Source organism: Peromyscus eremicus, chromosome 1 (assembly GCF_949786415.1).
Source record: "Peromyscus eremicus chromosome 1, PerEre_H2_v1, whole genome shotgun sequence".
Classification (NCBI taxonomy): domain Eukaryota; kingdom Metazoa; phylum Chordata; class Mammalia; order Rodentia; family Cricetidae; genus Peromyscus; species Peromyscus eremicus.
In genome coordinates this window covers 83,193,714-83,214,058 of record NC_081416.1, presented here as the reverse complement: position 1 = coordinate 83,214,058, position 20,345 = coordinate 83,193,714, and positions in this window count along the sequence as shown.

Below are 20,345 nucleotides of genomic sequence, written 5' to 3'. Positions count from 1 at the left end.
CTGTGAGTTCGAGGCCAGTCTGGGCTACCAAGTGAGTTCCAGGAAAGGCACAAAGCTACACAGAGAAACCATGTCTCGAAAAACCAGAAAAAAAAAAATACTGTCAAGTAGTAAAGTGTTTGGAAAGTTTGGTGAGAAGGGAGAGACAAGTGAGTGGTCAGGTGGCGGTGATAGCCATCCGTTCTCTGCTCTCTCCTTCCGTTGGTGGTCTGATGCATTGCTTCCCCTGGGAAAATTTGTTGCTCATTCACTGTGGGCATTTAATTGAGTTAGTGGAATCCAGGAGTTAATGAAGTCCCAATTGTGCTTTCATTTCCAGGATGGTGGCGGTGTGTGTGTGTGTGTGTGTGTGTGTGTGTGTGTGTGTGTGTGTGTGCAATTTGTGGCTTTCTTTCAGTGGTCCCTCTGTGGGCTTCTTCACCCAAGTCTACAGCCATGGCCATCCCTCTATCTGGTACATAAGGGTGGGGAGGGAGGCAGTCATCCATCACTAATACCGGTCAACCCTTTGTAAGACTTGGGTTGTCCCTAGCAGCTGTCTGCTGTGATGCCCTTGGATGGGAAGGCTTGTTGCTATGATTTCATTAGTGGACAACTCATGGCTGAAGAGCTCACTAAGAAGCCTGGAAGGCACACAGCCAGACCAGGCTGGCAACTGGCCCAGATGTCTTCTAGGTTTCTGGGGACTTTTGGTATTAGCCATGGGGGCCAAGCTTCCTCAGCTTCTTTGGAGGACACTCATCAGTCTACAGGGAACCCTGGGAAAGATCTCTCTGGCGGCTGCTCTGTAGTTGAAGGCCAGAGGGCAGAAACTTGTCTGTGGAGAAAGGGACAGTGGGACAGGTGGCTTCCAGGTGGAGCCTGCTGTGGCTTGCTCCTAATCTCCCATGAGAACAGAGACCTTCCTGCTTTGTGCCCTGGCACAGAAGAGTGCTGGGGCTACGTGTGCTATCTACCTGACTATTGATGGTTTGACTTCACTCATTGCTTATATGATACCTGACATGTTTCCCTGCAGAAATGGAACCCACAGAGAGATGTAAAGGCCTCTGTGTCCTCTATTCTCATTCTCGACTACTGAAACAAGGTAGTCATTGTTTTTATATTGCTTTATATCTTTCCATACCAATAGTAGCAATAGGAATAATACCAGCCACTGTTTTAGTGTAGATAGCACAACCCACTGAATCATTACCGTGCACCAGCCTCAGATGGTCACTGTAATGACCTTTTAGAATCCCTATGGTGTGTGTGTGTGTGTGTGTGTGTGTGTGTGTGTGCCATTTTAACCCTCATTTTACACATCCCAGGGCTTCAAATACTTCAGAAACAGTCTAAGGTCACACAACCAGAAATGGCATATCCAAAAGTTTGAGAGTTCAAGGTCAGTGATGATCTATGATCCTTGAAGATGAGTGCTATTTGTGTGTAAGCCTATGTGTATGTGTGTTCTGTGGGTTATTTTAACAGGCAATTCGCATCATAGCACACAATTCCTTCTGATAATATTGAGTGTGAAGTTTTTGCCATGTTAAAGGTACAGACTTATTATTTTAATGATCACTAAGTACTTTGTAGACACGTAAATCTCAAAGATTGCATTTAGGTTGTGCGCCTTTGTCAGCTGAGCCTTCTCGCTGGCCCTAACATGCCGATGAAGAACACTTCTCAGCATCCTGACCCTTCGGATCTTCAGTTCTGGAGTGCACAGCCTTTCTATGGACTCCAGATCTGGCACTCATTTAGATGACAAACAGCACGAGGCTCCAGATCATGTCCTGGTTATTTATATTTGAGCCTCACTAGTGTGCCTGGCAAGTGGTGGTGGCTCAGTGAATTCTTGAACTCATCTGGTGTTTAAGTTATTGCTGATTTAGTAAGCTGCATAAGACTGGGCAACTTAGAACACCCATTTATCACAGCACAGGCCGGTGGGCCAGGGACAAGCCCAAAAGTGTCCCAATCTAGATTGTCTGTTTGGGAATTGTTCATTTTTTCCCCTGAAGTTTTTAAGTTTAATCTTTGAACTAAATGTATCTGTGTTGGGGAATGTGTATGTGAGTGCAGCTGCCTGTGCAGCCAGCAACAGGTACAAGCTGTCCTGGAGCTGGGGTTATTGGGAACTGTAAGGCATCTGATACATGTGCTGGGAACAAAACTCGGTCCTCTAGGGAAGCAGTGTGTGCTCCTCACTGCTGACCATCTCCCCAGCCTCAGGCTTTGGTCATCTCAAGCTCACTTGGGCAAGGATTTGCTTCCAACTCGTGTGGTTGCTGCCAAGTTCTGTTTCTCATGGTCGTGGGCTGAAGGGTAGAGCTCCCCCACACCCTGACCCCTGCGTGCCCCGTGCCTGTCTGTTACCACACTGGCTAACATGGCAACTTGCCTTAGCAAAACAGGCAAGTAGGAAGGCAATGGAAAGCCTGCCCCCAAGGCAGGAATCACAGCCTTCCGCAACCTGGCATGGGAATGGCACGTGCTGCTTCTGCTGTGATCTGTCGATTGTCAGCACGTGACAGGTCCCAGGTACACTCAAAGGGTGGGAGGTACAGAGAGAGCTTGAAGTCTGGGGCCCCTGGGGAGTCTGGCTACCGCAAAAGATTGTTTTTAATAATAATCTCTAATAATATTTGTGAATTTCTTATAGATTCCAAAGCACTTTTAATGAGCCTGGTGTTTGTTTGATGTGTGCTGATTTTTTTTTGTGGGTATGTGTGTGTGTTTTTTGTGTGATGTGTGCCACATGTGTGTATATATATGTGTGTGTATATGTGTGATATGTGCTGTGTGTGTGTATGTATGTGTGATGTGTGCTGCATGTGTGTACATTTGCTGTATTGTGAGTATGTATTATTATGTATGCATGTGTACGTATGTGTGTGATATGTGTGTATATGTGTATATGCATTTTTGTATAGGGAGGGGTGCATGCATATTTGTGTATGAATGTGTGTGATGTATGTGTGCTGCATGTGTGTATGTGCACATGTGTATGTGGATGGTCTTGCCTGTGCAGTTTGTACAGAGGCCAGAGGGGGACATTGGGGTGTACCCCTCTATCATGCTTTATACTATTTGCTTGAGACAGGGTTTCTCATTGAACCTGAAGCTTGATGATTTCTCTGGCTAGGCTGCCAGCTGACAAATCCCATGATCCTCCTGTTTTCCCTTCCATTCTCAAGCACTGGGGTTACAGGCACGCACAGCCTTGTCCGATTTTTACACAGCTCTGGGATCCAAACTCGGGTCCTCATGTGTATACAGCAAGTGCTCTCACCCACTGAGCCTCTCCCTCCTCCCACAAGCATCGTGTTAATGCACACAGCCACCTCATAATTGCCAAGGTAGTTAATTACTGTAAAGTCATCAGCACAGGGAGTGCCATCTTTTTGCTCACAGTGAGGAAACTGACACTCAAAGAATCTCAGAGACTTACCCAGATCACACAGAAAGAAGAGCCAGGATTTTGATCCAGGAGTTAGTTTACGAGCTTAGGCATGAAAGGAGGTCGTTCAGCTGTGGAGTCGATGACACATGTCCTCAAATATGTGAGGTACACAACAGAACAGTGGCTAGGACACATCATGGAGAAGGGGGAGAGGAGACAACATCAATCTGACTTTGGGTAGAAACCGCTTTAGGGGCAAGGCTCATTCTGCTGGGAGTTCCAGAGTTTCTTGTCCATTGTGGTGGGAAGGTGGGTGGGACACCTCACATCATGGTGGACAGGAAGAGAAAGCATGAGCAAGAAGGAGCCAAGGCAAGATACAGCTACCAAGGACAGACCCCTAATGCCTTACTTCCTCCAACCAGCCCCCCACCCCCACAGTCCCATCACTTCCCCGTGGGCTATGCAAACTTCAGCTCCATTATTCGATTAAACCATTGATTATTGTCAGAGCCCTCATGAGGACACACCCTCAAAGACACACCCAGACATGTGCCCTACCAATCTCCCAGGTGTTTCTCAATGCAATCAGATTGACAATCAAGATGAACTGTCACAGGGACTTTGAAAGTCAAACTTCAGTTTGAATCCTACTCAGATGACTTCCAGCCATGTGGCTTAGGGACTTTGAAAGTCAGACTTCAGTTTGAATCCTACTCAGATGACTTCCAGCCATGTGGCTTTGGGCGTTATCTTCATTTATTTTCCTGATTGCCAGTGGGGCTGCTGTGAGGCTCACATGCCCTAAGAGACGCCTGTGGAGGGCTTTGCAAAGTGCTGGGCTCACAGCCTGCACTGTTCCTTCTGCTGCTTTAGTGAGAGCTGGACATGGAGGACTGTTGTTTATAAACATGCACTGAGTGCTTTTCAAAGTGTCTTCAAAACCCAGTTATTAATTGTCAATGGGATGAGCTCAGGGACTCTCTTTCTGAAGTATCATTTGTAATGGCTACTCTGTGTTTGTTGATTCTGCACACAGAAAGCCACTTGATTAAGAATTGATGAAAAAAGTCATAATTCAGGCAAATAAAAGATGCTGCCTGAGAGGAAGCTTTGACAAGCGTGAAATGACTGCATGAGAGTGGTATCGTGGTTAATGGGACCGAATAATTAGCCTAGTGGGAACCTGCCAAGCTGGAAAATGGACATCAAGGGTATTTGCCCACCTGGGATAAGGACAGACACCCAGAAGCCCACACTCAGTGGTGGGGTGCTAGGCAAATGGGTCCCTCTATTCTTTCTGGGCTGAGAAATTAATAGATACAGAAGTCAGACAGTGAAAAAATGATCAACTCCATCAGTAGCTCCTCTGGATTGTCAATGCTAGCTTGGAACTATTGTGCCTAATCATCCTGAATTCTCTCCCCACTCTGGAATGTAAGACCCTGGTAGGGTAGGAAGGAAGAGAGGAGAAGGGAAGAGATGAGAGATGGGAGAAAGGAAGAATGATAGAGGGAAGGATGTGGTAACAATTTAACTCCCCTCAAGGGAATAATGAACTAATGAGGCTCAGGCTCTTGCCAATTTACCAATCAGATGCATGTTCCACCTCCTAGGGGTGGAGCTAGTGAGGGACAGGAGGAAAGATGATGGCTTATTAAGTTTCTAGTCTGTATTTTATGAACCATTCTGGGTAGTAGATGAGGGAACTCTGGTTCTTCCCTTCCATTAGGGAAGCAGTTCTCAATTTATGGGTCATGACCTCTTTGGGAAGGTCGAATGACCCTTTCACAGGGGTTGCGTATCAGATATCCTACATATCATATATTTTCGTTATGATTCATAACAATAGCAAAATTACAGTGAGGAAGTAGCAATGAAATAATTTTATGGTTAGGGGTCACCACAACATGAAGAACTATATTAAAGGGCCGCAGCATTAGGAAAGTTGAGAACCTTCATTAGGGAATGATCATAACACTGAGATCTGAGTTTCTGTGTGTCAGATTCTTCACATGAATTACCATGTCTAACCCTTTAAGCTTTACAACCAACTCTTTTTTTTTTCTCCCCTCAGGTTTGAGACAGTATTTCACCCGGTAGCTCTGTCTGGCTTCCAAATCAAATGGCGACCCCCCTGCCTCAGCCTCTCAGGCATTGGGATTAAAGGTGTGAGCCACCACAGCTGACTCTTGTTTCAGTTTTAGATTTTTTTAAACATGTGTACGTGCATGTGTCTGTGTGTGTCCAGTGTGCATGGAGGCTAGAAGAGAGCACCAGACCCCTGGAACCAGAATTACAGGTCTTTGCTGGGCACCAACCTCAGGTCCTCTGGAAGAGCAGACAGCACTCTTAGCAGCTAAGCCATCTTTCTGTTCACAGCTAACTTGTGACTGGAGAGTAAAAGGAACCGCAACTAAGGATACTGGAATCTGGATATCTTGTCAACCGCTTGAGATCATACAGCCAGGAAACGCCATGCTGAGACTCAAGTCTACGTGTGCCTGATATCAGACCTTGTGTATTTTTTTTTTTTTTCGGTTTTTCGAGACAGGGTTTCTCTGTGTAGCTTTGCGCCTTTCCTGGAACTCACTTGGTAGCCCAGGCTGGCCTCGAACTCACAGAGATCCACCTGGCTCTGCCTCCTGAGTGCTGGGATTAAAGGCGTGCGCCACCACAGCCCGGCTAGACCTTGTGTATTTTTAAATGTCACGTTTCTCAAAAAGTGATCCATGGACTTTCAGTTCAGAGTCACCTGGGAGTGTTTTTAAAATGCAGTTTTCCACATAACTGCCTCTCACAGTTGAACCTCGGCTCCAGAATCCTGGGGTGGGGGTCAAGGTGATGAGCCCCTTACACAGGACTCCAGATGGCTCTGGACACATACCTGAGTTGGGAATGAGGGCGCTGGAAGTCTAGATTTCCAATTCCATTTTTGCTAACTTGCCTTTGGCACAAGAGCACAGGCAATTGTTTGCAAGCAAGAGTCTTCTTTAATGATTTCCCCCCCTAATTTATTGAATCTGGCAGCATGTGGGGAGCTGGGGAAGCAAGGCCTCTCTGCTCTCAGGTACCTGAGCTCCTGCAAAGTTTGGATGTCATCCCTGTCACAACGTAAAGTCTTTGCTATAGATGTTTTCCCCCTTTGTCTAGTGGTGACCCTTGTTACAACGGAGGTCAAGAAGAGCTTTGAGGATTGCCTTCAGACCTGCCTCTTTGCTTTTCAGGGCATGCTTGTTTATATGGATTGGCACAGCCACTTACATACATTTGTATATATCTGCATAGATTTGCATGCATTCAGGCTGTGCTTAGATTTCTCTTATTTGTTTGGCTCTGTTCTTGAATAGGTTGCAGTATGTGCATACTGTACCCCCACCCCCATCCTCTGCTTTGAAATTTCATTGACTCTGATTTCAAGTCATCTTTCCTTTTCCCTCAATTTTTTATGTTTGTGTGTATGGTGTACATATGTGCATGTGTGTGCACATTCAAGACTGGAGGCTTGGGGTTGATGGCAGGAATCATCCTCAGTCACTATTTTACCTTGATAATTGAGGCAAGGCCTCTCAACCAAATCTAGTAGTTTGGCTAGCCAACTTGCCTTGGGGATCCCCTGTCTCTTCCTTTTGTGGATGGAATTGTAGGCAGACTGCCACTCCCCCCAACATTTATGAGATTTCTGGGGGTTCAAACTCTGGTCCTCACATTCACATAACAAGTGCTTAAACACTGAGCTATCTCCCAAGACCTGATTTCAAGTTAAAAAAAAAATCTCCTCCCTGGTAGAATATTGTTTTGGGGAACCTGACCTGCTGCTGGCTGGGGCAGGTGGAGCTGCCTTTACTGGGCAGCTGGAGGCAGCGTATGGTGGTGCTTAACAGATTGGATTTGCCGTGAGACATGGGCTCAGCTACTGGTTTGTGTACTGTTAGCTACTTAACACCGATTACACCACTTAGCTGTTCACAGCACTGTTTTCCTCAGCGAATGAGAGTAAGAATAGTATCTCCTTAATAGTATTGATGTTTGTATTAAATGCGTGTATGGCAGCTAACGTATCTTCTGAGCCTGACACTTGGCTGGGAAAACAGCAGCAATGAACAGCATCGGTCTGTGGTGTTTGCAGCAATGGGGATGATGATGGAGAAGAGAAAGAGAACTCACAATGCTTTCCACCTAGGGCCTTTCACTATTTTAGTCATTTTTGTGTTACGTGAATGCATATACGTGTGTGAAGGTGTGAACCCTTGTGTGTGCACACATGCTCCAGAAGAAAGCATCAGTACCCTCCCTTATCACTCTCCACCCATTCTTTTGAGGGTTTTCCCCTGAACTGGAAGCTTGTATTTTCTCAGTTTGGCTGGAAACCAGCAAGCCCCAGTGATTCTCCTTTCCCCATCTCTCTCTGAGATGAGGTTACAGGTGTGCATGGATGGAATGCCTGGCTTGTTACATAAGTGCTCGGATCTGGACTCCAGTCCTCATGAATGGGCAGCAAGCATTCTTAGCCACTGAACCATCTCTCCAGCCCCACAATGGCTTCCTTAATTCTAGAAGATGTGAGCACTCAGTAGGGAGAAAAGAAGGATTCCATATCAGTGTGATTTTATAAATAGGTGCACAAATTCTTCAATCTTCTGCTCTTTGGGATACAGAGATTAAACCCCTCTCCTTGAGTATCCACTGGACTTATTGTCTGTATTAGACTTTCTGTCAAAAGGCCTGACATAACAACTTAAAAGGAGGAAAAATAGGTTTTTTTTTCAACCGGCTGATCCTGAGCCTAGGGTCCAGCAGAACACCTTGGCAGACAGCATGTGTCGGCAAGGAGCATATGGAAGCAGGAGAGAGCATGGGGCAGAGGCTGCTCAGGGCAGACAGGAAACAGAGAAGAGGAAGTGGAACAAGGTGCAGCCCCACAGGTGTACGCCCAGTGACTAACATCCTCCAGGTAAGCCAGGCCTCCTAGTGCTTTTAAGGACTCACAAAAAATTGTCACACAAACTGGGGACCAAGCATTCCATACTTGAGCCCTTCAGAGGGACACCGTATAGACAAACCAAAGCACAATTTACATTCCAATGAATAGAATGTGGCAGGAAGGGATGGCATGGCTAAGACTAGGTCTCCAGCCCTCCACTTCTGCCTTGGGTGCACATCCTTTTTGGTTCCCAATTCACTATCACTGGGGGAAGCCACATGGCGAGAAGCCCTCTAGAGAGATCCACACGGTGATGTATTAAAGTCTCCTGCCAACAGCCGTGTAATTGAACTTGGAAGTGGCTCTCCCAGTCCGTCAGGGGCAGCGGCAACCAATGGCTTGGCAGGGATTGCACAAGAGAGCTTGAACTAGAACACCGAAGCCAAACCTCTCCACATTCCAGACCTCCAGCAGCAGTAGAATAATGAATGTTTGCTGATTAAACGTTTGAAGCAATTTCTGTTAAGTTTGGGGGTAATTCGTTACACAGCAAACTCCAACTGGAGTACTTGGGAAGACGGTATTCTGTGCCTCTTGTGCTGAAGAGTGACAGTAAATGTCGTGTTAGGACAGGTTTGTGCAGAGGAACACCGAAGTTTGGTAATATTTTGTGTATGCTCTAACAAATAAAGCTTGCCTGAAGATCAGAGAAGCAAAGCCAGCCACTAGTTAGCTATAGAGGTCAGGCAGTGGTGGCACACACCTTTAATCCCAGCACTAGGGAGGGTGAGGCAGGAAGCGATATGGCTGGGCAGAGAAAGGAATATAAGGCAGGAGGAGACAGGAGCTTTGGCCCCTTTCAGGCTGAAGATTTCATAGAGGTAAGAACTAGTGGCTGGCTGCTCTGCTTCTCTGATCTTTCAGCTTTCACCCTGATATCTGACTCCGGGTTTTTATTGAGACCAATTAGGATTCATGCTACATCGAGGCATACCCAAATGGTGAATCATTGCTTGCGGTTGACTGCCGCTCACATGATAGATGCCTTCATGCACATGGCACACTCACTTACACGTCTCTGGAATCTGGATAGCTGCCACAATGTATGGGTAAATAAAGCATGCTCAAAGCAGAAGCTATTTATTTTCTTACTCTTTACCAGGTTCATGGCTGAGGTCCCAGTAACCAAAGACAGATTAACAAGAGAAAAGCATGTGTAAGTATTTAATATATGTTTTCCATGATGGAAACCTTTGACGAAAATAGGGGACCCTATGTTAGCTTTGATCTGATGGAAGTGGGCAGTCATGTAGAAGCATGAAGGGCATGTGGTCCCATGGTTAACATGGTTTAACTGTCTCATGGTGGTGAACTGTTTGTGGAGACCCCTGTGTCCAGATTCTTGTCTCTGTCTTTTCAACATTCCACTCTGTTGCTTTGCAGTGAGGAGGAGTGAAGGCCTCCTGGGGAAATTCAGGGCAATTTCAGAACATTCTTGCACGGCCTGGATTAGGGGAGAAGGTGCAAGTGACCCGCCCCCCTCCTGTTTTCTCAAGTGTCGAGGTGAGGTGGGGTGTCCTAAACCTCATCGTGTGACTACAGCTTGCAACAGCCACTAAACTTAGGAACCTAGTCAGTGGCCACTCTCCATAGAGGCTGAAGTAGAGGGGATGGGGAGAGTCCCCTTCCAGGGCTGATGGGAAGCCATGATTTTCTCTTCCACTTACAAAGCAGGCTGTTATCTATTCATTTGTATGCATATATGTCTGTCTGTCTGTCTCACTCCCCATCTGCCCTGTATTGAGTGGTGTGTGTGTGTGTGTGTGTGTGTGTGTGTGTGTGTACTCTCACACACGGAGCCACCTCAGCTTCTTATTCACCAATAATTTTGAGTGTCTATGGTAAGAAAATTGCTTTATGTTAAATACCACAGGCATAAGAATCTGAGTTAGATTCCCAGAATCGCAAAAAATAAAAATAAAGAAATAAAAATATGCCGGGTGTGGTAGTGTGTGCTGGTGCTGGAGATGGTGGAAGCAGAAGAATTCCTGGAGCTCATGGACTGGTCAGAATAGCTTAATTAGCAAGCTCAGGGCCAATGGGAGAACCTACCCAAAGGAGGTAGATGACATTTCTGAAGATGATTGCAGAGGTTGTTCTCTGGCCTCCATGTGCATGTACACACACACACACACACACACACAACTGATAGAAGAAAGACACCATTTGCAGAGACATCAGCATGGTCAAAGGCTGGGAAGCGAGAGAGCCCGCAGATGAGACAGGCAACAGGATGCAGGACTGCTCACCGTTATCCCTGCAATGGCTGGTTGGTTTTTCCTTGAATTTAGAAGAAGGTTCTAGCAAACAATGGCCCTCTCATGGTGGGGTTTCAGACACTGTGACTCCTGTAGGAGGAGGAGTCTTCTTTGGGGGCAAGTTGGGGTCAGGCTGGGCCTAGTCTGCGGTGAGACAGGAAGAGGCATGGCATCCTGTCTGCTACTTGCCTATGAGAGGCAGCTGTTTACTGGTCCCTAACCATCACCTCACGTACTCAGTGGTCAGAGTGCCACCTGAACACACCCCTCAGACTGAATTCCAGAGCCAACAAGCCCTCAGCTCAGTAGCTGCTGCGGGCTGAGTCAATTCACTTGTGGTAAAAAATCATTAGCGAGGACGAGGAACTCAAGTGCTGGGTCAGAGAAGAGCTCGCAGAGTGGGAGCCTAGCTTTCTTCCACAAACAACACACGTGTAATGTCCTCAGAGGATCGAAGAGGCTCCTGGAGAAGCTGCTTAGGACTTGATGATCTCTCTATGAGCCTGGAGAAGGCAAGGCTGTGGGAGAGGACAGTCACCTGTGAAGTTGAGTGGCTTGGACACTGAACGACCGACCCATCCATATCACCATGAAGGAACTGCTGTTCCTCAGGCTATAGAGCGTTTAGCCAGAATGCATGCACACAGCAGCCCTCAGTGTGGCCTGGGAGAGGGCCAGACTCAACTAGGCATCTCGGGATGGTAGAGACAAACAGTAGCCTTCCATTTTTTTTTTCCTCCAAAAAAGATAGTAAAATGGCCTTTTAAAAAATATACAAATGTTTTCAAAGAAGAAAATATATTTATGCTGAAAGTCTTTCCTCTATTACCAATCTTGCCAAATTTCCAAAACAACATGTATATTTTAATGTTTGAGTCAGCAACATTTCCATGTGGTTCAAAATTCAGAAAACATGAAAAATTCCAATGACAAATATTTCTTCCAACCCCTTCGTCAGCTGCTTGGCTGCTGTCCTCTAGGGCAGCTCATGGTGATGGCTTTTCTTTACCTTGGGCAATTTCTTAGTCCAGCTTCAAGACATGGAGACTCTCTCCTTCCGTCAGTCTCCTCTCTGCAACCATTAGTCTAGGTGGAATCCATCATCTGTGTCACAACATGCTCTCTCCCTCTTTTTCTCCCGCTCTTCTTCCTCTCTCTGGTTTCTCCCCCTTTGTTCTTTCTGGGTTCCAGGGTCTCAGTTCGGTCTGGTCAGGGAGTAAGAAATAGTCTGGAGCTAAATATGAGGGACCATGGTCTGGGAACACGTTTGTAACCATTCCAACTTGGGGATGGTTACATGTGGTTCAGAACGAAAGAAAGTCACAAATCAAGGAACTTTGCAAATACATTGGTGGAAACATCGAATGGGCGGGTTGCAGCCAAGCAGGGATATCTCTGTTATAGGTATCAGATGCTATCAGATGACAGGTCTTAGCTGCTGGGTTGGTGGAAGATAGTGGTCTGTTATAGTACAGCCCCCAAAGTCTCACATGGTAGTCACAGGATGGTAGGCCAGACACACAGGTGGGGAGAGAATGGTTATTAAGGAGACTAAAGATAGCCCAAGATACTTGACTCCAGATCTGCAACATTCCAACTTCCCACAACTACAAACTTACGATCAGTCAATCAGCTCAACACAGCATGGCTTTGTTTTCTTCCTGGGAACTTAGTTTACATTTATTTCTCAGTGGCAAAGGTCACCATTTGTCTGGACAGGGCTTCCTTTTGTTTTATTACTAATTAATTAACAATCCCCTTTCATTCTATTCTCTCCTGCTCCCCCAAGATAGCATTTCTCAAGTGTCTAGTTCATATGCTTTTGTTTCTGTGTGCTTTTGTAGATGAGGATGTATTTGCTTACTTATTTTTGTGTGTTTTGTGTATGTTTGAACATGTGTGAGAGCTTGCGTGTGGAGGCCAGAAGTTGAGGTTGGGTATTTTCCTTAATCATTTTCCACATTAGTTTTTGAGACAGGGAAACTCACTGAACCTGGAGCTTGCTGGCTGGCTAGGCTGGCTGGTGAGTGAGCCCCAAGGGTCCCCTTGTCTCTACCTCCCCATTGGGGGATCACAGGTACACACCACTGCACCTGGCTTTTTAACTTGGGTGCTGGGATTTGAACTCATGTTCTCATGCTTGCTTGACAAGTACCTAACTGACTGAGCCTCATCTTCTACTTTTTAAAATGTGAGTCAGTGTTGAGCACGGACCTGTGCTCAGCCTTAGGGACTCATGGACACCAGCTCCGCTCTAATGGAGTCTCTGGGCCTGGGCTGTCTCTGAATTTCTTCTGGACTCATGATGCCACACAATGCCCTTGAAATTCTTCCCACTTCTTGTCTCCTTTGTGCCTCTGTCTTTCCATGTTTCCATGTGACCCCTGCATCTGATTTTCCTTCTCTGATTCTTTCCTTCTTACTGTGTGTGTGTGTGTGTGTGTGTGTGTGTGTGTGTGTGTGTGTGTAAGTGCATGTGCACGTAGGCATATGCAGGTGTGAAAGTCAGTATCAGGTGTCTTCTATGTGTCCATTCTCTACCATAATCCAGAGGCAGGGGCTCTCGCCGAACCCAGAGCTCACGGTTTCAGCTAGTCTGACTCATGGACTTGTTACATGGGTTCCATGTCCTTGCTTCTCACGCACTGGGATTACAGGTGGGCCGCTATGTCCACCCAGCTTTACGTGGGCCCCGGGGATCCAAACTCCAGACCTCAGGTTTGCACGGCAAACACTTTACCCACTGGGCCACCTCTCTAGCCCCCATTTTCCTTTCTTGATGCTTCATCTGGGTCAGCCATTCTGAATATAGTTTCCCTTTGTGCCTGTGGGTTTTAGTGAAGGGATGGTGGTCTCTGAATCCCCCTTATGGACACCAAAATCTGAGGGTACTCAAGTCTCATAGAAATGGCATAGGTTTGCACATAACCTGTGTTCACCTTTCCCTGTAGTCTAACTCACCTCAATGTGGCTTACCATACCTCTACAATGTCAAGGTCATGCAAACAGCTGCTAACTGGTCTAGTTTGGGGAATAATGACAAGACAGTGTCTGCATGCATTTATTACAGTTGTGTATCTTTGGAATAGTTTCAGTCTGTCTTGGTCAAATCCCCGAAGATAGAATCTACAGATATAGAGGGATGACAGTTTAATCTCACAGGATTTCTCTTCTGCTCCATCATGTAGTGGGTTTGGATTTGTTGGTTTACCCAGTGAGGATGCTATTTCCCAATCTCCCTCCATAGACCCACATGCCAGTATGCTAACTGTGCCAGATAGTTTTAACTGTTGATGTGACAACCCACAGTCCCCTGGGAGAAAATTTCAACTGAGGAATTGTCTAGATCAGATTGGCCTGTGGGCTTGTGTGTAGGGGGTTGTCTTGATTGGTAACTGAGATGAGAAGATCCACCCTGAATGTGAGCGGCATCATTTCATGGGCTGGGCTCTGGCCTGTGTAAGAATGAAGGGAGCCAGCTGAGCACAGCCAAACAATCAGGGATGCATTTATTCTTCTTGTGACTGTGGATGTGATGTGACTAGCTGCTTGAATTCCTGCCTTGACTTCCCTGAAGTGGCAGAATGGAACCGAACCGGGGCTTGTGAGCTAAATAATCCCTTTCCTCCTCCACATTGCTTTTTGACAGTGCTTTGTCACAGCAACAGAAAATGAACCGGCACATCAGTAAAATAGCTTTTCCTCTAGAGAGATTTCAGGGATTCAGGATGGCGCTTTAGCTGAACTGTAGTCAGATTCCCAGACACGGGTGTGATTCACCCAGTGTGTCTTCCCAACAGACTCTTGTCTTTCCTTTTCTGACTTCTCTTCCTTCATCCTCTCCAATTTCTTTCCTCCCTCCTTCTCATATCAAAGCCTTCAAAAATCCTTTGGAGTCCCTAGAATTCAAGGCATACCTCCCTTTAATCAAAAACAAGCCTGGTGATTAACTATAAAGACCAGGGTCAAGTGGGGACTGGGGGTCTACTGTGGGGGAGAGGCACTGGGAACCGAACGGGTCAGCTTCCCACCACAGATGATGAGAACCCAAGGAGATCAAGGCATAAGGAAGAAAGGGTTGTGTGGGTTCGTGGCCTCAGAGGTTTGGTCCATGATTCTTTTGCTGAATTGCTTTGGATTTGTGCTGAGGAAAGGTCTCATGTTAGTGTGCAAGCGACTCACTTTGTGACGGTCAGGAAGCAAAGAGGAGGGAACAGGAGGGGTCGGAGTGTCACTATCTCCTTCAAGGGCGTGCTCTGTGATCTAACTTCCTTCCACTTTCTAGAGCTTCCACCACTTCTCAGCAGCATCACCGCCAAGGGACAATCAAGCCTCTAACAACATGGACCCTTGAGGGACACTTATCCAAACCATAAACCACAGCATGAGCATTCTGCCCCCAGCTGGAGATGGTAGCTGGGAAGATGTGACTGTGTGCTGAGAACTGAAGCCACTAACAAAACCAAGAGTGGACATACTTGGTGTGGTTGTGTACGTGTGTGTGCATGTGCACACATGTGTATACGTGCATGCATGTGCACACATATGGAGGACCGAGGTTGGCCTTGTGTATTGTTTCTCATGTGGCCTGGAGCTTGCAGAGAAGTCTAGCCTGGCCAGAGACCCTCAGAGACCCTCCTGTATTCACCTCCCCAACGTTGGGATCACAAGTGCATGCCACCACGCCCAGCTTTTTTACATGAATCCTGAGGGTTGAACTCATGTCCTCATATGGCAAACACTTTACCCACAAAGCCCTCTCTCTAGACCCACAGCTGTACCTTTAAGGATTTTTTTTTAGATTATAATTTAATTACAACATTTCTCCTTTCTTTTCCTCCCTCCAAACTTTCCCATGTATCCCTCCCCTCTCTTCTTTAATTCGTGGCCTCTTTTTTCATCATTGTTATTGTATGCATATGTATGTGTATGTACACATATAATCATCTGTTATTATATACATAGATGTATGTTAATGAACACTTATAATAACTGTTATTGCATGCATAGATGTATGTGTATGTACACATATAATCAATTGTTATTGCATGTGTATATGTATGTATATGTACACATATAATCAACTGTTATTGCATGCATAGATGTATGTGTATGTACACATATAATCAATTGTTATTGCATGTGTATATGTATGTATATGTACACATATAATTAACTGTTATTGCATGCATATGTGTATGTGTATGTATACATATAATTGTTCTTGCATGCATACATTTATGTGTATGTACACATGTATTCTTAACTATAATCTGCTCTAATTTTTATCATCACTTAACATTGGCCTATAGTGGGTAGCTGTTCCAGCTTTGACCTGCAATTTGCTCTGCAAATTGCAGAGAACCAATAACAGTGCAAATGACTCTTGTCCATAGACACACATAGAAATCACCTCTGGTAGAATGCAGTCAGTTATCAGGTTGTGGCTATTGACCAGTTTCACATCCTTTAAATTCACTTCAGAAACCCTGACTGTGTGCATATACAGCTATATCTTCTCTTTGATTTCTTAGAGCCTGGTTTTCTTTTTAATTAATGAGTTGAATAAAATCCTTGACATGTATTTATAAGAGTATGTATTTTAATCTAAATTAAGGGAAAGGGAAAATGATATAATTGTATTTTAATTAAAAAATATCCCGGTCTGGAAATGTAGCTCAGCAGTAGAGTGCTTGTACAGCATGAATGGTCCCTAAGTTCAATTCCGAGCACCATATAACAGTTTGCATCTCCTCCCTCCCCACCTCCTTTTAAGAAGGAAAACAACTCAATTCCTTAACTGTGTCCAAATTTCCACATCAAGACAGGCCTCTTCGAGACCTGGAAGGATCAACCAGTCAGACTGAACTACATTTCCCAGAATCTTCTTTCCCTCAGGTTACCTGTGAAAAACAGCTCACCTGAGGCTGTTATGTGATGGTCCTCCCACACACCTCCATCCTCTACGATTATTCTGGAGAGTGTTGCTCTTCAGGGCAAGTGTATGTGTGTGTTTATCTCCATGATGAGATGACCAAAATGAGAAGCAGTAAGAACGGAAAGCTTATGTTTGGGGATCCTACCTTGTTATTTTTTGTTTGTTTGTTTTTTGAGACAGGGTTTCTCACTGTAGCCCTGGTTGCCCTGGAACTCTCTCTGCAGACCAGGCTGACCTCGAACTCACAGAGATCCACCTGCCCCTGCCTCTCGAGTGCTGGGGTTAAAGGCATGCGCCACCACCGCCCAGCTCTACCTTGTTCTTGACTCTCCTATTTTCTATGCATCTTCCTTTCTTAACCACCTTTCTGTGAAGTTTAAGCTTCAGCATCAAATCAATCCATTTCTGACCAATATCTTCCTGCTCTCCTTCTTTCCTCATTGTGTGTGTGTGTGTGTGTGTGTGTGTGTGTGTGTGTGTGTGTATGTGTGTGCTCGCATGTGTGTGAGTAGGTGCATGCACCCATTCCTGCATGTGTGGAGACCAGGCAAGGACATCAGGTATCCTGTTGTATTATTCTCTGCCTTATTCCCTTGAGACAGGATCTCTCCTTGAACATGGGGCTTGCTGTTTTGGTTAGACCGGTGACCAGCAAGCCCCAGTGAGCTTCCTACTTCCTTCCACCACAAGGTTGGAGTACAGGTGCACACACAGCCCTGCCTGGCTTTTTGTGTGGGTGTTGGGGCTTGAACTTAAGTCTTCATGCTTGTATAGCAATCATTATTATCTACTGAGCCATCTACTTAGCCTCTTGTGAGTAGTCTACTAAGGGGGGAAACCCCTAAATCTAAATGTATGTCCACACCTAATATGGACCAAGGGTGTAGTCACAAAATTATTAAATATTTTAAAAAAGTTTTTTTTTTTTTAAATTTATTTAAAGATTTATTTATTTATTTATTTATTTATTTATTATGTATACAGTGTTCTGCCTGCATGTGTGCCTGCAGGCCAGAAGAGGGCACCAGATCTCATTATAGATGGTCGTGCGCCACCATGTGGGTGCTGGGAATTGAACTCAGAACCTTTGGAAGAGCAGCCAGTGCTCTTAACCTCTGAGCCATCTCTCCAGCCCTTAAAAAAGTTTTTGAGACATTGTCTCATTATCTATCCCATGCTGGCCTTGAACTTGGAATCATCCTACTTCCTTCTTTAAAATTACAAGTTGAAACCTAATCCCCAGTGTGTTTTGTATTTAGAGATGAGGCCTTTGCGAAGTGATTAGATTTAGAAGAAGTAATAATCTCCTCTTGATGGGATTAGTATATTTGTGAAGAAGACTCCCTCCTCATCCACCTCCCTGCAAAGAGCCCTCTTGCATTCTGTAACTGGCCACCGCAGGAAGAGCACCAGCTATGAACAGGAAGAGAGCCTTCACCAGACAGCCAACCTTGATCTTGGACCTCCTACCCTGTAGATCTATGAGAAATTTCTATTGATTATAAGCCACCAGACTGTAGCATTTTGTTATAGTAGCTCAAACATAGTAAGGCACTGACCATAGTCATATCTACTTTTATGCCAATAGCTGTAGACCTAATGGTTCTGCTTCTCTGACTGAACCCTAGCTGGGACAAGAGTCTACCGAAAGGATGCATGAAAGCTGGCCAATGGAAGAACCCAGGACCATGTGACCTCAAAGTTCCTGTCCTTCCCTGGCCCCAGTGGCTTGCCTCTTCTGTGTTTTTCTTGTGTCAGCTGTTTGCTGCCTTTCAAAACTGGACGGTGGGACCCTATCTATTGCTGACTCATACATACTGTGGTCATTAGACAGAAAAATCAAGGTAGAATGGACCAGAAGCTTCCTCTCTGCTGGAGAGCCCTCAGAGTGCCAGCAAGTGTGATGCAGGCTCCTGCAAGAGAATTTTCAATTCTTACTCAGCTGTGGACTTTCTGTGCAACAATCACTGATTGACCAAGAAAGATAAGTCTACTGATGCAATAGTGGCGAGTCTGTTATGGCGTTTACCAACTGATTTCTGATTGCATGTGGTGCCCACTCTTCTATGTCCTGGACCAGTCTGCTCTTTCTTTTCCACCTTCCTTTTCTTTCTTTACCTTAGCTGTATTATAAGAGAGGTTTCTTACCCATAACGATTACAGTGATGTTGACGAAAGACACTTAAAAATTCTGTTGGTGGTCTAAATACCAAACATCCTAAGAGGGAAACAATAAACTAAACTAACTTGTTTTTTCCCTGGGGTGTGGCTTTGGCTTGTGTGACTCTTCTCCCATTAAGGTCCCTATTAAGTGAAGTTTTGGATCTTGGAGGAGCCCCCTTTCCTGGCTCTAAATTGCCCAAACTTTGCTGTTCTATGTCTCATTTTGGTCTAGCACTGTTTGGATTTCTGTATGCAAGGTGATTGTGTTTCCACCAGGAATCAGCTCTTCTTTCTCTGACTTCCTAGCTTTCAGTGAATTCCCCCTTGCCCACCCCAGAGCATCAGCAAACCTCTTCCTAGAAGCCATTGGTTTTACAATCAGATGTGGCAGGTCTTCTATGGGAGCCATATTAACCCCCCAGGTGCCATTCCAGGGAGCTCCCCGATCTGGCACTTATGAACACAAACCAGCTACTGAAGAAATTGTAAAGAGAAGAGTTTAAACTGACCACAACATACTGGAAACCCATACTGTGACTCTCCATACCTGCATATGGAAAACATTTGCAAAATGGTTGTGCCTGGCCTGAACATGTGTGGATTTTTAAAAATCCCTAAGCAATATACTTTAACAATGATTTACATAGCATTTGCATTGTGGTGAATATTTCAAGTAATCTGCAAAGGTTTAAAATATACAGGAATATGGGTATAAATTTTATTCAAACGCTGTGCTGTTTTATATAAGGGACTTGAGCATCTGTGGATTGTGGTCCAAGAACCAGTCTCCTGTGAATACAGAAATGACTATTTTACCACTTTGCATACTCCCTGAAGTTTGTTTCCTCTTTAAGGAAAAATCAAATTTAATTAAAAAGAATAATTAGAAACTTCCTACAAGAAGAAGACCAGGGCAAAGCAACTCACAAAAAAGAGCACCCATGGTTGGTCAGACGGCTCAGTGAGTGAAGTGCTTGCTGAATAAGCTTGGGGACCAGGGTTCAGATCCTCAGAAGCCACATCCACGACAGGAAGGTGTGGTGGCTTGCCTGCAACCCTAGCACCAGGCAGCGGACACAGGGCATTCCGTAGATGTGCTGGAGTCTAGACGAGTAGAATCTGTGAACTCTGGGTCCAGGAAGAGACACCGCCTTCGACAATAAAGTGGAGAGTGATTGAGGAAGGCACCTGGCAGTAGCCTCTGGCTTTACACACAGGTGTGTACACATATGCATGCACATATACTTGTTCTCCCACACATGCTAACATGTATATCCATACATACCTCCACTGACCTCCTTACCGAACCCCACACCCCCAGTTAATAAAAGAACACTTTTCTGATCATGTTTCTTGAAGAACTGGAAAAAAATAAAAATACCATGTACTTAAGAAGTTCTGAAGTTTTTGCAAGTTACCTCATTTCAAGATGAGAGAGTTAGTTCATTTCCTTTTAAAAATACACACACACACACACACACACACAAAAACACACACACACATACATATATAAAAATCTTTTGAGATTATAGGATAATTACATATGTCCTCTTCCGTTTTCTTTCTCCAAACCCTCCCATGTACACCCCCTCCACATGCCCCTGCTCTCTTTTA